This window comes from Schistocerca piceifrons, chromosome 1 (assembly GCF_021461385.2).
Source record: "Schistocerca piceifrons isolate TAMUIC-IGC-003096 chromosome 1, iqSchPice1.1, whole genome shotgun sequence".
Classification (NCBI taxonomy): Eukaryota; Metazoa; Arthropoda; class Insecta; order Orthoptera; family Acrididae; genus Schistocerca; species Schistocerca piceifrons.
The window spans coordinates 27683313-27705080 of NC_060138.1; positions in this window are offsets into that span (position 1 = coordinate 27683313).

Consider the following 21768-nt stretch of genomic DNA (forward strand, 5'->3'; position numbering starts at 1 on the left):
CCACTTTATTCGTATCTCCGCGCTGATGAGTAATCACGTCGTTTATAAAATTATAAACTACAGAAATGAAAGAAAATAGCATGCAAGAGAGGAGATCGTTTTCTTAAGCCCTGTCCTCAATTATGTACTTTAGATTACATTTAAAATATATCTTTCTTAACCTGAAGGGTTAACAACGAGTGGGACTATTTTCTCTCGACGCCGATATCTCGAAATATCGCCATCAAAGTTGTACAGGAGGGGGTTCCCCTCAGCATTCACAATCCCGCGCGCTTTGTGATACCGGAACGATACTACTGCGCTGAAATTGTTCTGGAAGGTACTAGAAACCTATCATTTTCCCACGCAGCTGGCGCTCCCATCTACATCCGTTGCGCGTTCCCGCTTGAGATGACTCAGAGCCTTCTATACCGATCGTTCGACGTGTGCCTGCCCACTGCCTTCTGCATACTCTCATAACGAAAATACTCACATCGCGTTATGGGTGGCGTGAATTACTTTGGTTTAAATTTGGGCGAACCCCTTACGTTATTATTATTCTTAAAATTACTATTGAAGGCTTTAAATAAAATTGCAAAATAGAGTGGGTATATTTACACTGCATAATAAAATTCTCATTTTTCTGAGAGTGGCTGGCCACACTCATAGGACCTTAGTTAATTGTTTGGCTAAGCTTTATGGAGCAGGTGAATCTCTTCCAAGGACAAACTGTCAGATGAAAGTGAATATTCGTTTTAAATATTTTACATTTCTTTTTCTTCAAAATCCGATAATTTTGATTTTACCCGCTTTTGACCAACTGCCAATCCGCACACATGTCTGTCACCTCATACAAATATTTGTTGAAGCGGTAGGTTCAGATATTCACTGGAACGATCACTAAGGCGTAGTTGAAGGTAAAGCAGATGCCAGTCTACAGTTCATTGGTAGGACAGTGGGGAACTGCTTATTGCCTACAAAAGAGTTTGCATTGAAGACACTTCTAGTGCCCCAGACACTGGGAGAAGGATAGCATGAACCTCACGAGAACTAGCTTAGAATATGTATCGAATTACTGGTTCATAATCTTCCCAGTCGTCTTTCAATGAAGAAACTAGGAATATTCTTCAGTCTGCTGCGTATATCTTACACACAGATAAATTTTATGAAGTAACAGTTATCACAGAGGTCTAAAATACCATTTTTCCCGCCTTCTGTCTTCGATCGCAACAGGAAGAAACTTTTGTGTTAGCAGAAGAGGCAACACCGTGTTACGAGTGGAGGCCGAAATGCACGCGTTTTAGCTCACGCAGGCTGGCGTGAGGAGGGAAGAACTATACTGACGTGAGGTCTGGAACATCACAAGGAATTAGAATTCAGAAAGCGGACATAATTAGTTTGATACTTAACTTTAATCCATTAATGATGAACGTCGCTCTTGACGGTACATGATTCACAATATTATCTGTTCAGAATACATTCTTGAAGATAGTTCTTATAGTAACTGGATATGGCGCCTTGCTATGTCGTAGCAAATGACGTAGCTGAGCGTATGTAGTCAGTGAACCATCGCTAGCAAAGTCGGCTGTACAACTGGGGCGAGTGCTAGGGAGTCTCTCTAGACTAGACCTGCCGTGTGGCGGCGCTCGGTCTGCAATCACTGATAGTGGCGACACGCGGGTCCGACGTATACTAACGGACCGCGGCCGATTTAAACGCTTCCACCTAGCAAGTGTGGTGTCTGGCGGTGATACCACAGAAACCTTAACGTATGCTACAATAAAAAGCACCCCCTGCCACTCACTGCAGTTATTTATCATTTGCTCATTTAAAGCTACCCACACTTCCCTGGCAGAAACATCAATGTATATCGCATTTTATTTAATGTGGGGTCGTTTGATTTGCTCTGTGCGGGGTGGGCGGGGGGGGAGGGGGGGCGGGGTGGGGGAGGGGGGGTCGTACCCCACAATAACCCTGGGTTCGGTGTGGGGCGGCGGAGGGCTGAAGTGGACTGCAGTAGTCGTCGTGGGGTTGCGGACCACTGCGGCGGGAACGGAGCCTCTCCGTCGTTTCCAGGTCCCCAGTTAACATACAATACAACTACGTAGATGTGCAAAGGCACTGCACTGGATAGACATGTATGTATCCAGGAGAACAATACGTGATAGGAGAGGTCTTCCATGGTATAAAGTCTCGGTAAAGAAACTGAGACTAATCCATTATAGGTATAAAACAAAGCACAGTGCTATTGACAGAGAGATACTGAGTAAAATGCGTTTGGCAGTCAAGTAAGCAATGCGTGAAGCATTAAGATACTACCGTAACAGAATATTGTCGGAAGATTTATCACAAAACTCAAAGAAATTCTGGTCGTATGTAGAGGCCGTTAGTGCCACCAAAGTTAGTGTCCACTCACACATGGACAAGGCGAGAACTACAACTAGCAAAGAAAAAAAATTCAGAAATGTTTAACTCTGTTTTCAAATGTTCTTTTAAAAAAGAAAACTCTGGAGTACTGCCTCAATTTAATTCTCGTACCACAGAAAACATGAGTGCAATAGATAGCGTCAGTAGCGTTGAAAAACAGCTGAAATCGTTAAAACTGAACAAAGCCCCACGGCTCGATGGAATTCCTATCAGATTCTACACAAATTTCCGGCTGAGTTAGCTCCTCTGTTAACTACAATCTTCCGTAGTTCTACCGAACAAAAACCAGTCACCAGTAGCTGAAGAAAGTACAGATCACGCCTGTCTAGAAGAAGGGTAGCAGAAGTAATTCATAAAACTACCGACCAGTATCCTTGACATCCATTTGTTGCAGAATCTTAGAACTTATTCTGAGCTCAAACATAATTAGATACCTGGAACGAAGTACCTCCTCCATGCCAACCAGCACGGATTTCGAAAACACTGATCATGTGAAACCCAACTCGCATTCTTCTCATGTGACATCCTGAGAGCCCTGTATCAAGGCAGTCAGGTATGGGGAATGTTTCTCGATTTCCGAAAAGCAGTTGACACAGCACCAAATTTACGCTTATTATCAAAAGTACAGTCGTATGGGGTAACTGACGAAATTTGTGATTGGATAGGGAATTTGTTGCTAGGGAGGAATCAGCATGTTACCTTGAATGGAGAGTCGTCGCCCCATGTAAAAATAAGTTTGTGTGTGCCTCAGGCACGTGTGTTGGGGCCCTTGCTGCTCATGCTGTACATGGATGACCTTGCGGACAGTATTAATAGTAACCTGAGACTTTTTGCAGATGACGCAGCTATCTATAACGAAGTGGTGTCTGATAAAAACTGCATAAATTTTATGTGAGACCTTGACAATAGTTCGAAGTGTTGCAGAAACTGGCAACTTGCTTTAAACGTTCAAAAATGTAAAATATTGCGCCTCGCAAAGCAAGAAAACGTAATATTCTATATATATATATATATATATATATATATATATATATATATCAGGGAATCGCATGTGGAATTTTTAAACTGGTACAATGTCTGGGCGGAACTCTTAGTAGGGACTGGAATTGGAACGATCAAGCCGGCCGCTGGTGACCGAGCGGTTCTAGGTGCTCCAGCCTGGAACCGCGCGACCGCTACGGTCACTGGTTCGAATCCTGCCTCGGGCATGGATGTGACTGATGTCCTTAGGTTGGTTAGGTTTAAGTAGTTCTAAGTTCTAGGGGACTGATGACCTGAGATGTTAAGTCCCATAGTGCTCAGAGCCATTTGAACCGTTTTGGAAGGATTATATAGGCTGAGTCGTGGGTAAAGCAGGTGGTAGACTTCGGGTAGAATACTGGGGAGGTGCGATCAGTCTACAAAGGAGAGTGCTTACAAATCATTCGTACGACCCATTCTAGAATACTGCTCAGGAGATATTGAACGTGTACAAAGAAGGGCAGCACGTAAACTATCCCGAGAAAGTATACTAACGAAGTTTAAAGAACTGGCTTTAAATTATGACTGTAGGAATATATAACTCTCTCCTATAGGAGTCGTGACTACATGATTAGATTAATAACAGCAAGCAAATTCATACGATCATTCTTTCCGCGTTGCGTACGTTGTACGTGGATGGAGTGGGGAAAATCCCTGATAACTGGTACACTGGGACGCACCCTCAGCCGTACACTTGACAGTGGTTCTCAGCGTGTGGATGTAGATGTAGAATAGCGGGAGAGGTGCATGAAACCGGTCTTAGGAGTGATGGCCAGTATTCCGTCGATACTTGGAACAACATAGATATATTAAAAATTGAAATGCGAAGTGGGTATGTTCGACAATATTACTATTAATTATTACTGTTATTGTTATTTTAGAACATCAATACTGCGTATTTCAGTTGTCAATATGACAGTAGAGCGCCTCGACTTACACCAAGGAATGCTTCGGTGACTTAGTCCTAGTTGCGAAAAAGTGAAGGTCAGCTTTGCCCCTTTGACTGCAACTCAACTTGTTGGCGATCTGTAACTGGAATGTTCCTTCAACCGACAACTTCCTTTGAATGTGGTCTTTTTACTGATAGCGATTTTAAGAATTCCCACGCGTCTTCCACTGATACAACGTTAATGCAACTGGCACACGACTTAGTGCCTTAGGAACCTGGCAGGACTAGCTCCGTACTGGAGATGGTGTTGCAGTAAGACAGCTGTGCCTGAAGCGGCTTCATTGCTAATGTTACATGCAAACAACTGGGCTGATAATATAAATTGTATATTTTAGTTGATAGAAAATGATCTGACTTCTTAGAACATAGCCCGAGAGAAACTGCTTACGAGAGAAGAAACTCCTCATCCCCCCCCCCCTTCACGCCACAGATTTAGCAGTAAGGTGGCCTAGTGCATAGCCCGTGAGAAACTGCACACAAATCAAGGAGGAAAACAGGCAGAAGGTGTACTGAACTGTGAAAAAAGAAGCAAAACAGAAAGAGTGAACGGTCCAAGCTCAAAATGCGCATAACTGAGCACATTCACTTTGCTGGTTACGGTGGTGGAATTCGAAGTGGGAGATACGTGTTCAAGTGTCGCCGGTACCCGTAAACTTTGTTTTGCACTAAACTGTGAACTGCCCGTCATGTTATTGACGTGTCTGTTCGCTGTATTCAGATTTAGGTCCGTGTCTTGGTGTAACGTCCGTTTGCCACAGCAGGGTGTAAGAAAGGGACTTCCAGACGTACTTACCCCCTATCTGTTCTACACAAGTGCCACATATTATAACTCTTGCGCGGCTGTACTCCAGACGAATACCTTCAGAGAATCCTTCATAACAATTAAGTAAATATTTGATGTTAACAAATTTCTTTTCTTCAACAACGCATTTCTTATCATTGCCAGTCTGCTTTTTATATCCTGTCTACTTCATCCCTCATCATTTACTTTAGTGCCGAAACAGCAAAACTCATATACTACTTTTAATTCCTCATTTGCAAATGTTACTCCGTCAGGCGACTGCGTCCCATTATTCTTGTTTAGCTTTCGTTGATGTTCATCTTATAGCCTCGTTTCAACTATCCATTTCGTTCAGCTGCTTTGTATGCCTCTAACCACAATTAACTTTTCGTCTCTTTTAACTGCCTAAGTACTTTCTTTTGTCTCACGTCCTTTCAATCTTTTAACCATCATCAGAATAGTCGGCATATGAACTTGCACTACTTTGATGGTTATTAGCTTTGTATTGATTTTGGCCACGATAATGTGTTTACTATTATGTCCATAGTAACTTACCCGTATTCCTATTTTCTTATTAATTTTTAGACCTTCTTCTTCATTACCGCTATTTCAGTTTATATTGACTGCCATGTACTCACAATACCATAAGTTCTGTTCTTCGTGGAACCGCACTAAATTCCGCTTTAACTAGCTGTAATCTATTCAGTTTCCTTTTCAAATTCTCTAACTTACCAACACGATTAAATATTTTACCATTCCACGCCCCTACCTGTTGAAGGCAAGTTTGGTTTTCCCTGATGACAACACGCCCCTGAGGAGTCCCCGCCCAGAGATCCCTAAGGGGTACTGTCCTGCCTCTGCAGTATTTTACCAGGTGGGTGTCGTCATAATTAAACTACACGACAAAGCTCCATATACTCGTGAAATATAAAGGTTATAGTTTGCCTGGGTTTCAGCAGTTCGCATTACCAGCACAGGAAGACCGTTTTCTCTTATGTTACAACGCCAGATCAGACAGGCCTTCGATATGGTTGTACCTGCTGCACGAATATATGTATCGTTCAGGCACACATGCTACCCCGCAGCGGCTAGGTCCATGGCTCAAATTTTCTCTCTGTTCGTTCAATGTGTCGTAAAGTATGGCTTTGTGTTCCCGCACTAAAGCTAAGTTTCGAATATTTATCTTTTGCACAGACTTCATGATTGTTTAGAAGCCCAATCACAATCTGGAGAACGTGATGATCCAGATACGTTACAATTGTGCACGACTGATCTTGTAATACAAGGATGGAACTTGCGTTCCATTTTGGAGTTTCTGAATTTTGAATCCCTTTGTTGTATATATATACACACCAACTTATTTGTTGTTTTCATTTCTGTAAAGGTCGATATGCCATGTCGTGTGCTCTATAGAAGGAGTAAAGACACGTCAGTGAGGGGACTAAAGTAAATAATTTTGTGAGAAAAAAAAATTGGGCACAACACGCACCTCCTCACCCTTCGCAGTCCAACGACGCCCTAGCTGCAAAACTATCCTCGTTGCTGTACATCTTGAGCTTGCACCTTTCACTGTTTCTATTTTCCTCTTTTTTATCAGCTCATTACACACCATCTTCCTGTATTCAAGCTTGATCTGTGTCCAGTTTTTGACGGGCTGTCCACTGGGCCATCTTACGACTAAATCTGACCGGGGGGGGGGGGGGGGGGGTGGCAGCAGTCAGGCCCCGTCAAAACATCAAGCGAACGCACGGTTTGGCAGATAGCTTAAATACATAAAAAAGTTAAAAATGGTGGCTCTTTCCGTACGTAGTGAAAGAGGAATAACTGGAAGGAAGAAGACATACAATAATTGTTTTGCAAAACTTTAATTAATTTTTTTTTGGCTCATTCGTAATTGGATCGAGACCATACAATGAATTACAGTAATGAATATTAAATAGAGATCAATTAAGTTTACGTATAGGTAATATATGTTTCATACAAGCTCTCGGCGCTTGAGCATGGCTTTTTTGTTATATGTCCGTTCATGTATTTTTAACAGTGTTTCTTCTTCCTGTGTTTTCACTAAAATCGGACTTCGTTCACCCGAAGACGACGGTGGATCGAGCTGGACGACTTTTTGCTTAAAAGTACGGAACCTTTTGCCATGCCAGGTCACCAAACAATCTTACAATGACTAAAGAAACAAAATAAAACATACATAGGTTAGTAATAACTATATTCTGAAATAAGAAAACAATTTAAAATTACTAAACTTTTATTTTGACTTGAATATGCAATTACGAGTGCCATTTGGTTTGCAACTCGTGAATAAAATAATGAAATACCGTAGTATTAATGTCGGTGCGCCGCGCGGACTGGCCGAATGGTTTGAGGAGCCATGTCACGGATTGCGCAGCCCCTCCTGCCGGAAGTTCGAGTCCTCCCTCGGGCATGGATGTGTTTGTTGTTCTTAGCATAAGCTAGTTTAAGAAGTGTGTAAGTCTAGGGACTGATGATCTCAGTAGTTTGGTCCACTTAGGAGTTCACACACATGAACATCTGAATAGCGGTGCGCCTAAATACGTCTGATCTGGACAAGACCCAGAAAACAAAAGATGCCTCTTCCTCTTTCCCCAATAATGTGACGATCAAAAATCTTCTAATGTTTCCAGCGGCTGCATACATTTATACAGCCGTGAACTACAGGGTGTTACAAAAAGGTACGGCCAAACTTTCAGGAAACATTCCTCACACACAAATAAGGAAAAGATGTTATGTGGACATGTGTCCGGAAACGCTTAATGTCCATGTTAGAGCTCATTTTAGTTTCGTCAGTATGTACTGTACTTCCTTGATTCCCGCCAGTTGGCCCAATTGAAGGAAGGTAATACTGACTTCGGTGCTTGTGTTGACATGCGACTCATTGCTCTACAGTACTAGCATCAAGCACATCAATACGTTGCATCAACAGGTTAGTAGTGTTCATCACGAACGTGGTTTTGCAGTCAATGCAATGTTTACAAATGCGGAGTTAGCAGATGCCCATTTGATGTATGGATTAGCACGGGGCAATAGCCGTGGCGCTGCACGTTTGTGTCTAGACAGATTTCCAGAACGAAGGTGTCCCGACAGGAAGACGTTCGAAGCAATTGATCGGCGTCTTAGGGAGCACGGAACATTCCAGCCTATGACTCGCGAGTAGGGAAGACCTAGAACGACGAGGACACGTGCAATGGACGAGGCAATTCTTCGTGCAGTTGACGATAACCCTAATGTCAGAGCCAGAGAAGTTGCTGCTGTACAAGGTAACGTTGACCGCGTCACTGTATGGAGAGTGCTACGGGAAAACCAGTTGCTTCAGTACCATGTACAGCGTGTGCAGGCACTATCAGCAGCTGATTGGCCTCCACGGGTACACTTCTGCGAACGGTTCATCCAACAATGTGTCAATCCTCATTTCAGTGCAAATGTTCTCTTTACGGATGAGGCTTCATTCCACCGTGATCAAATTGTAAATTTTCTCAATCAACATGTATGGCCTGACGAGAATCCGCACGCAATTATGCAGTCATGTCATCAACACAGATTTTCTGTGATCGTTTGGGCAGGCATTGTTGGTGATGTCTCGATTGGGCCCCATGTTCTTCCACCTACGCTCGATGGAGCACGTTATCATGATTTCATACGGGATACTCTACCTGTGCTGCTAGAACATGTTCCTTTGCAAGTAAGACACAACGTGTGATTCATGCACGATGGAGCTGCTGCACCTTTTAGTCGAAGTATTCGTACGCTTCTCAACAACAGATTCGGTGACCGATGGATCTGTAGAGGCGGACCAATTCCGTGGCCTCCACGCTCTCCTGACCTCAACCCTATTGACTTTCATTTATGGGGGCATTTGAAAGCTCTTGTCTATGCAGCCCCGGTACCAAATGTAGAGACTCTTCGTGCTCGTATTGTGGACGGCTGTGACAGAATACGCCATTCTCCAGGGCTGCATCAGCGCATCAGGGATTCCATGCGACGGAGGGTGGATGCATGTATCATCGCTAACGGAGGACATTTTGAACATTTCCTGTAACAAAGTGTTTGAAGTCGCGCTGGTACGTTCTGTTGCTGTGTGTTTCCATTCCATGATTAATGTGATTTGAAGAGAAGTAATAAAATGAGCTTCACAATAAAGGATGGCAGCCAAAAACAGTTGCAGGATAGAATTTTTTTATTAAAATTCTTGACCAAGGTTTCGGTACATATAAATATACCTTCATCAGAAGTACATTTCCTGAATAGAAAGACACATTCATTAGAAAAGCCATATCAACGAAAGTGAGAAACAGAAGCTTAAATAACGGTGAAATTGCTAAAGTAATACAGGCACACAATCTTTAGTACTTACTAAAATTACATCATGCACTGGAGAATAATGAAACAATTATGCCAAAAGGCGTCGTCAGTAATTAAAATATCATCTCCATTTGTACGACATGTGTAATGGGTACAGGATCAAAGCGAACAGTTTAACAATGTTACTTCGCCTATGAACTGTTGAGACACGAGTGTGAAGGCACTAAGGTAGATTGTTTCGCCGAGAGAGGGCACTTGCATGTGCCAGACTCGCGCATATTACAATCCATAAATACATACATAAGCGCATCAAAATTATTAAAGGTTGTGTTAATTCAAACTTTGTCTTAATAAATAAAGCGTATCACGCCAATTAAAGACATTTATGTAAACTATAAATATAGAACCAAATTTATCTGTGTCCTAGTGTCAAACGGATAAAGCTTGCGCTTGGAACATCTAACGAGAGAGGGCACTACTGTAATGTGCGAGAGTCTCGCGTAATGTAGGCAGTGAAATACATACTAGCGAAACAACCAAAATGTTATAATAAAACGAAACCATCTGTCTGTATGAATAAAACATAGTAGTCATTTAACCACACATACACATTGAAATTCATAATTAACAAACATCACAATATGTAGATCCCAACAAGATAGGAAAAGCGCATTTCACCGGCATCAACAAGCAAGAAAATAACTCCTAGTCAGCCAGACTATATTACATTAAGGCAATGAGGGGTTTGAAACTGTCTAAAAAATTTTTGTTTCGAAGCTGCACCTGTTCATTAAGAACAAAACCATCTTTTAGAGACAGATGCTTGAAAATCTCTAATTCTTCGAGCAAGTCTAGTTTGTCACCTTTATCAGCTTCATGAAGCAGCTCTACGTCGTCCAGTTCTCTTGGCGTGTGCTGTAAGAGCCGTAGATGTTCAGCAAACGTGGAATTATATACGTTTTCCCCATTTTTACCTAACTTGTGCTCTTTATACCTAACTTTAATGGGTCTACCTGTCTGCCCTATGTAATAGTTTGGGCAGTCGTTACAAGTAATTTTGTATACACCGGACTTAGTGCTGAGTTCTTCTCGTGCTCCAATATTATGAATTACTCTACGTTTGAGGCTATTATTTACGGAAAAAGCAACTCTATAACCGTATTGTTTCTGTAAAAGTCTTTTAATCTTATATGAAACGTTCCCTAAAAATGGAATAGAAATAAAGTTATTACTCTCATAGTTCTTTGCCCTGTTATCTCCTAAAGTAGAAAATTTTACAGCTGTTTTTTTCTTAGCAATTTGGTCAATTAATTTAGGGTCGTATCCATTGTTAGTGGCTATTGATTTTAATAAAAATATTTCATTTTCAAAACAATTCTGTGCTAAAGGTGTGCTCACAGCGCGATGAACTGCAGAATGAAAAAAGGCGATCTTGTGAGTTTGAGGATGACAGGAATCTGCTGGAATAATATTATCAGAAAAAGTTTCTTTACGGAAAATGTCGAAGCTAATGGTGTTACCCGATAACTTAAGTTTCAAATCAAGAAAATTGAGTTCTCTCTCGTTATTTTGTATCTCTTTTGTAAATTTCATTTTCTCGTGGAAACTGTTGAAAACATGAAACAGTTGTTGTAGATCTTGGTCACAACCTTGAAATAGTATGAGTATATCATCAACATAACGAGCATAAAAAGAAATCTTATTGGCTAACGTAGGGTTGTTTTTGAAGAAATTTTCTTCTAGTGCATTCATAAAGATGTCAGCAAAGATGCCAGCTAACGGGCAACCCATGGCTAAGCCGAATGGTTGCTCATACATTTTACCATTAAACTGAAAGTAATTGTAATCTAGTACAACCTGCAGTAGTGACATAAGTTCCGACAACTGTAGCTCACTTAAAGTTTTATGTTGTCGAATGTTACCTTCAATAATCTTAAGAGTGATATCCACTGGAACATTGGTGTATAAACTTACGACGTCAAAAGAAACCAAACGAGACGAAGAAGTGATCTCTATTGATTTTAGCTTGTTTATTACCTCAGCACTATTTTTAACAGAGTAATTGTTTTCAAAAACAAAGGCTTCTTTAATTTTAGTGTGTAAAAATCTCGCTAATTTGTGATGTGGGCTCTTTATTCCATTAACAATGGGACGAACTGGGTGTTGACTTTTGTGTACCTTAAACTGACTTCTAAGCGTAGGTGCTCTAGGGTTCATGTTAATTAAGGTTTTCTTTTGAAACTCTTTCATAAGATGTTTACTTCTCCTTAACGTATCTCTAATTTGCTTTTGTAACGTAGGGGTATGATCTTGTTCAATTTCAAATATACCATTTTCTTCGAAAAAAGCCAAAGTTTTAGCAATGTATTCACTTTTATAGGCTACAACAAGCGAATTTCCTTTGTCTGATTTAGTGATCAGAGCCTCATTATTTTTTAATTTACGGTTAATACTAGTAATAATGTTACCACTTCTCTGTTTTAAATCACTGTTTTTTACCGACTTGACCTCTCTTTCTATAATTGCGCTACATTCATGAGCTATCCTATTTTGTTGGGATTTTTCAGTTTTTACGGAGTCAAGACCAACTTTAAGGTCAACAATAAAATTATCTATCACTTTAGGATCGTTAATATCAGGCATGAAATTGTATTTAAAACCTCTCGCTAGCATGGCGCTTTCTTGAGGGGTAAAGCTTATAGAAGTTTTGTTTAGTACTCTGTCGAAAAATTGGTGTTCGCAATTGACAGTTCTTTTTGCATGAACAACATTAGATTTTGGGGTAACATTTTCCAGTTTATGAAGTTTAAAATCATGTCTACACTGAATTTCAACCTTACGATTGTGTAACCACTCATTAACACTATGCCAAACACTGTCTATGTGAAAGTTAAAATAATCTTTAAAAGTTCTAGTAATATAGAGATAGAAAGAGTAAGCTTCTTCATTTAGTTTATCTTTCTTCTTATAAAGGTCACTGATTCTGTCACTCATAATTTGTTTCACCAGTTTAGCTTTAGTAGATGGAAACTTCTTACACTGTTTCACGTTGATAAAAGCCTTCACATAATTCGGTGTCAAATGGCGTCTCTCACACTGTTTAGTGAAGTCAATAGCCATACCTGTTTTCAGGATTTTAAATGAGATGTCCATGTATTTTGAAACAGCCTTTGAAACCTGGGCAGGTACATATTTCAAGATTTTAAACATGGCTGCAAATTACTGACGACGCCTTTTGGCATAATTGTTTCATTATTCTCCAGTGCATAATGTAATTTTAGTAAGTACTAAAGATTGTGTGCCTGTATTACTTTAGCAATTTCACCGTTATTTAAGCTTCTGTTTCTCACTTTCGTTGATATGGCTTTTCTAATGAATGTGTCTTTCTATTCAGGAAATGTACTTCTGATGAAGGTATATTTATATGTACCGAAACCTTGGTCAAGAATTTTAATAAAAAAATTCTAGCCTGCAACTGTTTTTGGCTGCCATCCTTTATTGTGAAGAATTTTAACAGTTGCTGCTGCAGCCATGTTTAAAATCTTGAAATAAAATGAGCTCTAACGTGGAAAGTAAGCGTTTCCGGACACATGTCCACATAACATATTTCCTTTCTTTGTGTGTGAGGAATGTTTCCTGGAAGTTTGGCCGTACCTTTTTTTAACACCCTGTATATCTATGGCTGAGATTTTCTTTTATTTCATGACTTATTGCTTATAATTACGCATTCTGCTAAGAAAAGCTCAGCATGGAAATGTGCCTTTAAAAAACCCACTTTGAAAACTTCAAGCAACGAGTCCGGGGATATCCTGTCAGCTCCTAGACGCCAGTCCCACTGTAAATAATACAAAAAATTACGCTATTTAAAGGTGCTGGCGAGACTTTTGTACGTAACTCCGCGTGACGCGCCCCGCCTCGTTCCGGCCAACGAGCGGAGTCTGTGTGCCGTGCTGTGTTGTGCCGCGGTGTGGTGTGGTGTGGGTGGCTGACCAGCCGCCTCCAGGAGTTCGTTGCGCTGTCCTTGGAGTGCCCCCGTGGCGCGCACCGAGTGTCCTTCCTGTTATCAGCCGGCACCCGGCTCCCTCCCGACCTTGTCATGCGTAACGAGGCCACAAATAAAACACCGCACCAGCCGTTAGCTGCCACGATTCTCCGTTAATCCAGATCTAAGCTCACAGTCGAGCTGCTGACTCTGACACTGTTCACCACAAGATTCTACTAAGTAAGCTAGAACCATTGGGAGTAAGAGGCTTAGCTAATAACTGATTTCTGTTATACTTAGGAAATAGGGCACAAAGATAATATCTTGTCGTTAAACACTTAACAGAATACATTAAAATAAGAATTCCTCAGGGTCACATATGAGGACCAATACTGTTGGTGATATGCATGAATGAGTTTCAAAATAGTATTAATCATGGTGAAAAATTGTCTTTAGTGACGAGTGCAGTATTAAAGTCACTGCAAAAACGAGAGAACTCCTTACGGAGAATCTAAACGAAACCCTGAAGAAGGCTTATAACTGGTCAGTTGCAACAAAGTGGCGTTTAACATACAGAAAACAAATTCGATGAATTTCAGTTTGAAGAGGAAAAATGACACTGTTAAATTAAGTGTAAAAGATAAATCTGTAAACTGTGAAATAAACACATAATATCTAGGAACGAATATCGGTTCTTAGTTCAAGTGGTGTGAACACACAAAGATACTGGAAAACTGAATGTCATCACCATGTTACGTCCTTAGAGTCCTGTCATCAGTGTCTAACAGCCACTGTCTTTCATTTACATACTATTCATATGTACTCTCGGTTCTTAGCTATGGAATTCTTTCCTGAGGAACAAATGCACAAAATATGAACCACGTTTTCAAACGAAAGAAACGTGCCATGAGAATAACAACCAAAAGTAATAGTCTAGCTCACGGTAAAGATTTGTTTAAAACAATTATTATTTTAACCACACCATGTAAGTATATTTCTCGATCAGTTGTGCAAATCAAAAATAACATTGATAATTACTTCACATACAACTCTGTCCATGAACATGGAATAAGAGCTAGACTGAACAAACATTTGCTGCTAAAGAACAAACATGTAATTCAGGATTCCCTACCAAGGAATAAAACTGTACAGTAAATTGCCTAAAGACATTAAACAGATAGCTAAAACGAACTGATGTAAGGAGGCAGTTGAAAATACGTTATAAGCAATGCATTCTACACAGTGGAGAATTAATTAGAGAATGCAGAGTAGAAGTTTGGTAAAGAATGTAACAGAAATACATAGTAATAATCATTAGAAAACATCTGTCATCTCACATAACACTTTCAACACGTTCTTCCCTTTATTGTCTTTTATTTATTTATTTATTTTTTCTTGTCTTTAAAATCTTACCTTCAACACCATGCACTGTATAATACTAACACTTTATCCTCCTCCTGATTTCAACATCTCACTCATTGTAAATGGATGGTGACTCAGTTTCTCAGGCAAGCAAGTGGGAAGATGCGGTACATGAAATAGAAACGAAAAGTCTTTACTACGGTCCTGGCGTTAGCTGATAGTGTGTGTAGCGTTTCGTTATCAAATAAAGTGTATAAAGTGAGTAGTGTGTCTAACGCGTGCAATGACTGGAAGTGAGTAGTGAATGAACAGTATAGCACTAACCTTCTAAATTATTAAATATATCTTTCCAAACTACTGTACACAAGGGATAAACAATAAGATAGCTGGAATGAGATTTTCACTCTGCAGCGGTGTGTGCGCTGATATGAAACTTCCTGGCAGATTAAAACTGTGTGCCCGACCGAGACTCGAACTCGGGACCTTTGCCTTTCGCGGGCAAGTGCTCTACCATCTCAGCTACCGAAGCACGAGTGAAAATCTCATTCTGGAAACATCCCCCAGGCTGTGGCTAAGCCATGTCTCCGCGATATCCTTTCTTTCAGGAGTGCTAGTTCTGCAAGGTTCGGAGGAGATCTTCTGTAAAGTTTGGAAGGTAGGAGACGAGATACTGGCAGATGTAAAGCTGTGAGTACCGGGCGTGAGTCGTGCTTCGGTAGCTCAGTTGGTAGAGCACTTGCCCGCGAAAGGCAAAGGTCTCGAGTTCGAGTCTCGGTCGGGCACACAGTTTTAATCTGCCAGGAAGTTTCAATCAGCGCACACTCCGCTGCAGAGTGAAAATCTCATTCTGGAAACATCCCCCAGGCTGTGGCTAAGCCATGTCTCCGCAATATCCTTTCTTTCAGGAGTGCTAGTTCTGCAAGGTTCGCAGGAGAGCTTCTGTAAAGTTTGGAAGGTAGGAGACGAGATACTGGCAGAAGTAAAGCTGTGAGACCGGGCGTGAGTCGTGCTTCGGTAGCTCAGATGGTAGAGCACTTGACCGCGAAAGGCAAAGGTCCCGAGTTCGAGTCTCGGTCGGGCACACAGTTTTAATCTGCCAGGAAGTTTCAATAGAAGAGCTCTGTTTCAAAAAGACTGGCCATATATATTATTCGGAAGGGTAGAGCCTCCAGTCCTCATCCTGATTTAGGTTCAACTGGTTCAAATGGCTCTGAGCACTATAGGACTTAACATCTGAGGTCATCAGTCACTTAGAACGACTGAAACATAACTAACCTAAGGACATCACTCACATCCATGCCCGAGGCAGGATTCGAACTTGCGACCGTAGCTGTCGCGCGGTTCCAGACTGAAACGCCCAGAACCACTCGGCCACAGCGCCCGGCCCTGATTTAGGTTTTCTCTAAATTACTTCAGGTAAATTCCAGGAGGGTTTCAAGTTGTCAAATTAGACCTCTACGCTAAGTACGCAAATTTCCGTATTCAGAGTGGTTCTGTAATTATGTTACAGACTTTCGGCGATGGTGGAGAAGTTAATGTATCAACACGAAGTACGGGACTGTGGTCTGGAAACAACCGAGTTGAAAATTATAATGGAAAATCGTGCTGGTACCTCTGGCAGCGGAATACATGTACTGGCACTAGTCAGACTAAGGCTGTAGAGTAGGCAACTTCCAGAGATGGCAGTACCGTCCAAAACAAGAAAAACAGTCTAGTAAACATGAGCTCCAAGATGTATACCTTAAGAACTATGAGCACTTGTTCATGTTGGATACTGTGAAACGCATGTCTTCTAGCGCAAGCTCTTTGGTTTACACATTTCTAGAGGAGGTAGTATGAACACAAGCAAAAAACGAAGTCCAATAAATATAGGCTCTGAAATGCATACCTTAAGAGCTATGAGCACTTGTTCATCTCCGGTACTATGAAACACTTCTACCGAACAAGTGCCCGTAGCTTAAGGGGTGCATTTCAGAATCCATGTTTGTCAGACATTTTTATGTTGTGTTAGTCCATACTACCACCACTGAAATTTGTCACCCTACAGTTAGCAACTACAGTACCGGTACATGTCAGAGCTATCAGAATGATTTTCGCTTGTAACTTTTGACTCGGTCGTCTCTAGACCAGGGTCCTTTACCTCAAATAGATACATCGCTGAAAGTTTGGAACATCATCACGAAATCACCCTGTATGTGAAATGCGCTTTTTTTTTGTTTTTAAATTGCACTGTCATGACTTGTCCAATATCCGCATAAAAGTGATCAACGGAGATATATATATACAAGGTGAGTCACCTAACGTTACCGCTGGATGTATTTCGCAAACCACATCAAATACTGACGAATCGATTCCACAGACCGCACGTGAGGAGAGGGGCTAGTGTAATTGGTTAATACAAACCATAAAATATGCACGGAAGTATGTTTTTTAACACAAACCTACGTTTTTTTAAATGGAACCCCGTTTGTTTTGTTAGCACATCTGAACATATAAACAAATACGTAACCAGTGCCGTTTGTTGCATTGTATAATGTTAATTAAATCCGGAGATATTGTAACCTAAAGTTGACGCTTGAGTACCACTCCTCCGCTGTTCGATCATGTATATCGGAGAGCACCGAATTACGTAGGGATCCAAAGGGAACGGTGATGGACCTTAGGTACAGAAGAGACTGGAACAGCACATTACGTCCACATGCTAACACCTTTTTATTGGTCTTTTTCAATGACGCACATGTACATTACCATGAGGGGTGAGGTACACGTACACACGTGGTTTCCGTTTTCAATTACGGAGTGGAATAGAGTGTGTCCCGACATATCAGGCCAATAGATGTTCAATGTGGTGGCCATCATTTGCTGCACACAATTGCAATCTCTGGCGTAATGAATGTCGTACACGCCGCAGTACATCTGGTGTAATGTCGCCTCAGGCTGCCACAATACGTTGTTTCATATTCTCTGGGGTTGTAGGCACATCACGGTACACATTCTCCTTTAACGTACCCCACAGAAAGAAGTCCAAAGGTGTAAGATCAGGGGAACGGGCTGGCCAATTTATGCGTCCTCCACGTCCTATGAAACTCCCGCCGAACGTGTACCTCACCCCTCATGGTAATGTACATGTGCGTCAGTGAAAAAGACCAATAAAAAGGTGTTAGCATGTGGACGTAATGTGCTGTTCCAGTCTCTTCTGTACCTAAGGTCCATCACCGTTCCCTTTGGATCCCTACGTAATTCGGTGCTCTCCGATACACACGATCGAACAGCGGAGGAGTGGTACTGAAGCGTCAACTTTAGGTTACTATATATCCGGATGTAATTAACATTTTATAATGCAACAAACAGCACTGATTACGTATTTGTTTATACGTTCAGATGTGCTAACAAAACTAACGGGGTTCCATTTAAAAAAACGTAGGTTTGTGTTAAAAAACATACTTCCGTGCATTTTTTTATGGTTTATATTAACCAATTACACTAGCCCCTCTCCTCACGTTCGGTCTGTGGAATCGATTCGTCAGTATTTGATGCGGTTTACGAAATATATCCAGCGGTAATGTTAGGTGACTCACCCTATATATATATATATATATATATATATCTCCGCCTTCGGCCGCAGAGCTGACACCAACCACGCAGCCGTATCCCCCTGGCCATCATCGCTCGCACTCCGGCACGCTTGTACCAGCAGACTTTGCCAACCTTACAGCCACACATTCTCCGTATGCAGTCACAAAGAAACTTGAAGCACCTTAACCCCTCTCTCTCATGTTTTTCAGTCATCTGACTGGACTTACTCGGCGCCTCCAACTATTTTTACTTCGTACTAATCTTTTCATCCCTACGTTGTTAAATAGCCAACATTCTCTACAATCTTTTGTGTGTATCTTAATTTCTAGCCTTGTCTGCCTGTAATATCGTCTTGTGGACAGCTCCTTACAGTGCCAGGTCAGCTGTTCGAAGTACAGAGCTTGAACAAAAATATGAAACCTTCGTGAGAAATGAATGCCTGAACACAAATTCAGATGGCAACTAAGCCCTTAGGTTGCTTTTGTATTTAACCACGAGTGGCACCTGTGCAACGTCCTCGATTAGTTACAAGTGTCAACCGTGGCCACAACAGCGTGCTATGCAGATGTGTTTCATGTCGGAGCTCACTCCATTGGAACGTGGGCGAAGTGTTGGTGCTCGTGTGCTCGGTGGATCCGTGACCAAGGTAGCCGACGTGTTTGGTGTTTCAAGAACCACCATACCGAAGATTTATACCGCATACGGGAAAAACGAAAAACCATCATCCCCTAAGTCAAACGCGGACGAAAGTGTTTGTTGACAGATCGTGGTATACGGTTATTGAACAAGACTGTGACGTAAAGTAAGAAGTGGAAAGCTGCAACAGTCACTGTAGAACTGAATGTCGCATTCGCGAACCCTGTCACTGCCAGAACAACCCGAAGGGAGCTCCGTTAGCAGGGAACTGCACGGCGAGCTGGAGTTCAAAAACCAGTCACGAGTGGTGAAAATGCTCGGAAAAGGAAAACGTAGTGGCGAACCAATAAAACATAAAACTTGAGCTAATGGAGTAATCCAAGGAAGCCACTTGGTCGGATGAGTCTTGTCTCACAGTGTTTCCAACTTCTGGCCGAGTTTACGTCACAAGAGTGAAACATGTCGGCAGTTCGGAGATGATTTGGGCAGCCACGTCGTGGTGTTCCATGAGCCCCACGGTTACGTCGCAGGGTCGCATTATTGACGAGGATAACGTGACAATTTTGGCTGATCATATCGATCCCATGGTACAATGTTTCTACCGCAGTGGTCATGGTGTTATTATTCTCGTGTCCGAAACATACATAAAAGACAGTTTATACAATTGCCGACAGATCAACACAGTTTATATAATCCTTCACCAAAATTCGGCCACTTCCGGTGCATTTTCCGTTGCCTGGTGAAGGTCATCTTCTGTGCACGTGGCTGGACAGAGCCGACACTGAAGCGTGTGTTGGACAGTCTGTTCTTCCTCACAGTCACACAGGGTTTTCTTTTCTTCATTTTATCCACGTTATGCCAGATTAGGCCAGCATCTGGTCAATTCTTATCATGAGGAGGAGGTTAATATTCTGAAAATCTTTTCCAGCGAGTTTCAGCAGTCCACAGTTGCAGCCTAGCTTCTTCATCGGTGGTTGTTACTTTCCTCGGTGTTCTGAGAAAACTTTTCCTTGACATTAGTGGTTGTGGGCAGGGTGGTCATCCATGCATGGGATGCGTTTTTCCTGCTCCAGTTTCGTTCTTTGCATGTTTGCTGATATTCCTCTTCGAATAGATGGTGATGTAATTCCTGCAAGGTGGTTAAGCTATTCGGCTGGCGTTGACTTCAAGCAGCCTGCTACAATGTTGCGTGCGTCGTTTAGGGCAATAGCCACTTGTCTGGCATTCTACACCTACATCTACATATATACTCCGCTAGCCACCAAGCTGTGTGTGGCGGAGGGCACAATTCGCGCCAAAGTTGTGGTGTCACCGTCAGACACTACACTTGCTAGGTGGTAGCCTTTAAATCGGCCGCGGTCCATTAGTATACGTCGGACCCGCATGTCGCCACTGTCAGTGATAGCAGACCGAGCGCCACCACACGGCAGGTCTAGAGAGACGTCCTGGCACTCGCCCGAGTTGTACAGCCGACTTAGCCAGAGATGGATCACTGACAATTACGCTCTCATTTGCCGAGACGATAGTTAGCATAGCCTTCAGCTACGTCATTTGCTACGACCTAGCAAGGCGCCATTCATCCTTTGCTATGTATCTAATGAAGCATGTACAGTAATGAGAGATGTTCACCAATTGTGGATTAAAGTTAAGTATTCTACCAGCTACCTCCTGTTTTGCTAGTCTTATTTCTCTGACCTGTTCCAAACCTCACGACAGTTTGCGTGAGCTTTAACAGCGTGCATTTCGGCCTCCTCAAGTAACACGGTGTTGGCTCTTATGCCAACACCTCATTGGCGACGAGTATTTAGGGTTTGTCTTGCGTTTGCTCTACTTTACTTGTGTCATGGCTTCGCCACAATCTCCAGATGTACTGTCAGAATTTTATCGCTCGCAGAATCAGCAGACACAGGCCTTATTGGATGCCCTTGGACAGCTCGTCCAGGGTCAACGTGCGATGCAAAACGATGCGGCCGCCGCCGCTTCACCGCTACCACAGCCACAACACGCAGTTGCACCACCTTTTCGTCCGTTTGAAGCGGCACTGGAAAGCTGGACGGAGTGGTCACGCCAATTTGGATTCCATCTCGCCGCCTACAGAATTCAAGGTAACGAACGGCAGCCTCACTTATTGGCGTGCGTAGGCGTCCAGACGTACCGAGTGATAGTGAAATTATTTCCCCGACGCGACGTAGCAACTCTGTCCTACGAAGAAATTTTGTCAGCATTAGATGCATATTTCAAGGAATCAGTCAATGTAATTGCAAAAAGGTATACGTTCTTTCGTACAAAACGTATGGCCGGTCAAACTAATCGGGAGTGGGTTGCAACTTTGCAAGGCCTTACTAGGGATTGTGCATTTGAGTGTGAATGTGGACTCCCTTATTCAGATACTATGGTGCATGATGCAATTGCACAGAACGTTTCTGATGTTCGTATACAGGAGCAAATTTTGAAACTAGTCAATCCCTCCCTTCAACAAGTGATGGACATATTGGATAGGCAAGACACACTTGACTTTGCTCAGGAATCATGTGCAACTTCGCCAGCTGTGTGTCACATTAACCGGCCCACCAGGCGCGCTGCACGGAACGGTAAACAGCCCTTGCGCCCGTCCGCGCAGCCGCATGTGCCGCGCCAGCACGCGAATGCAGTGCTAAAATGATGTCCGCAGTGTGCAACTAGACATTCGCGTGAGAATTGCCCGTCACGCCAAGCTATTTGCTTTTT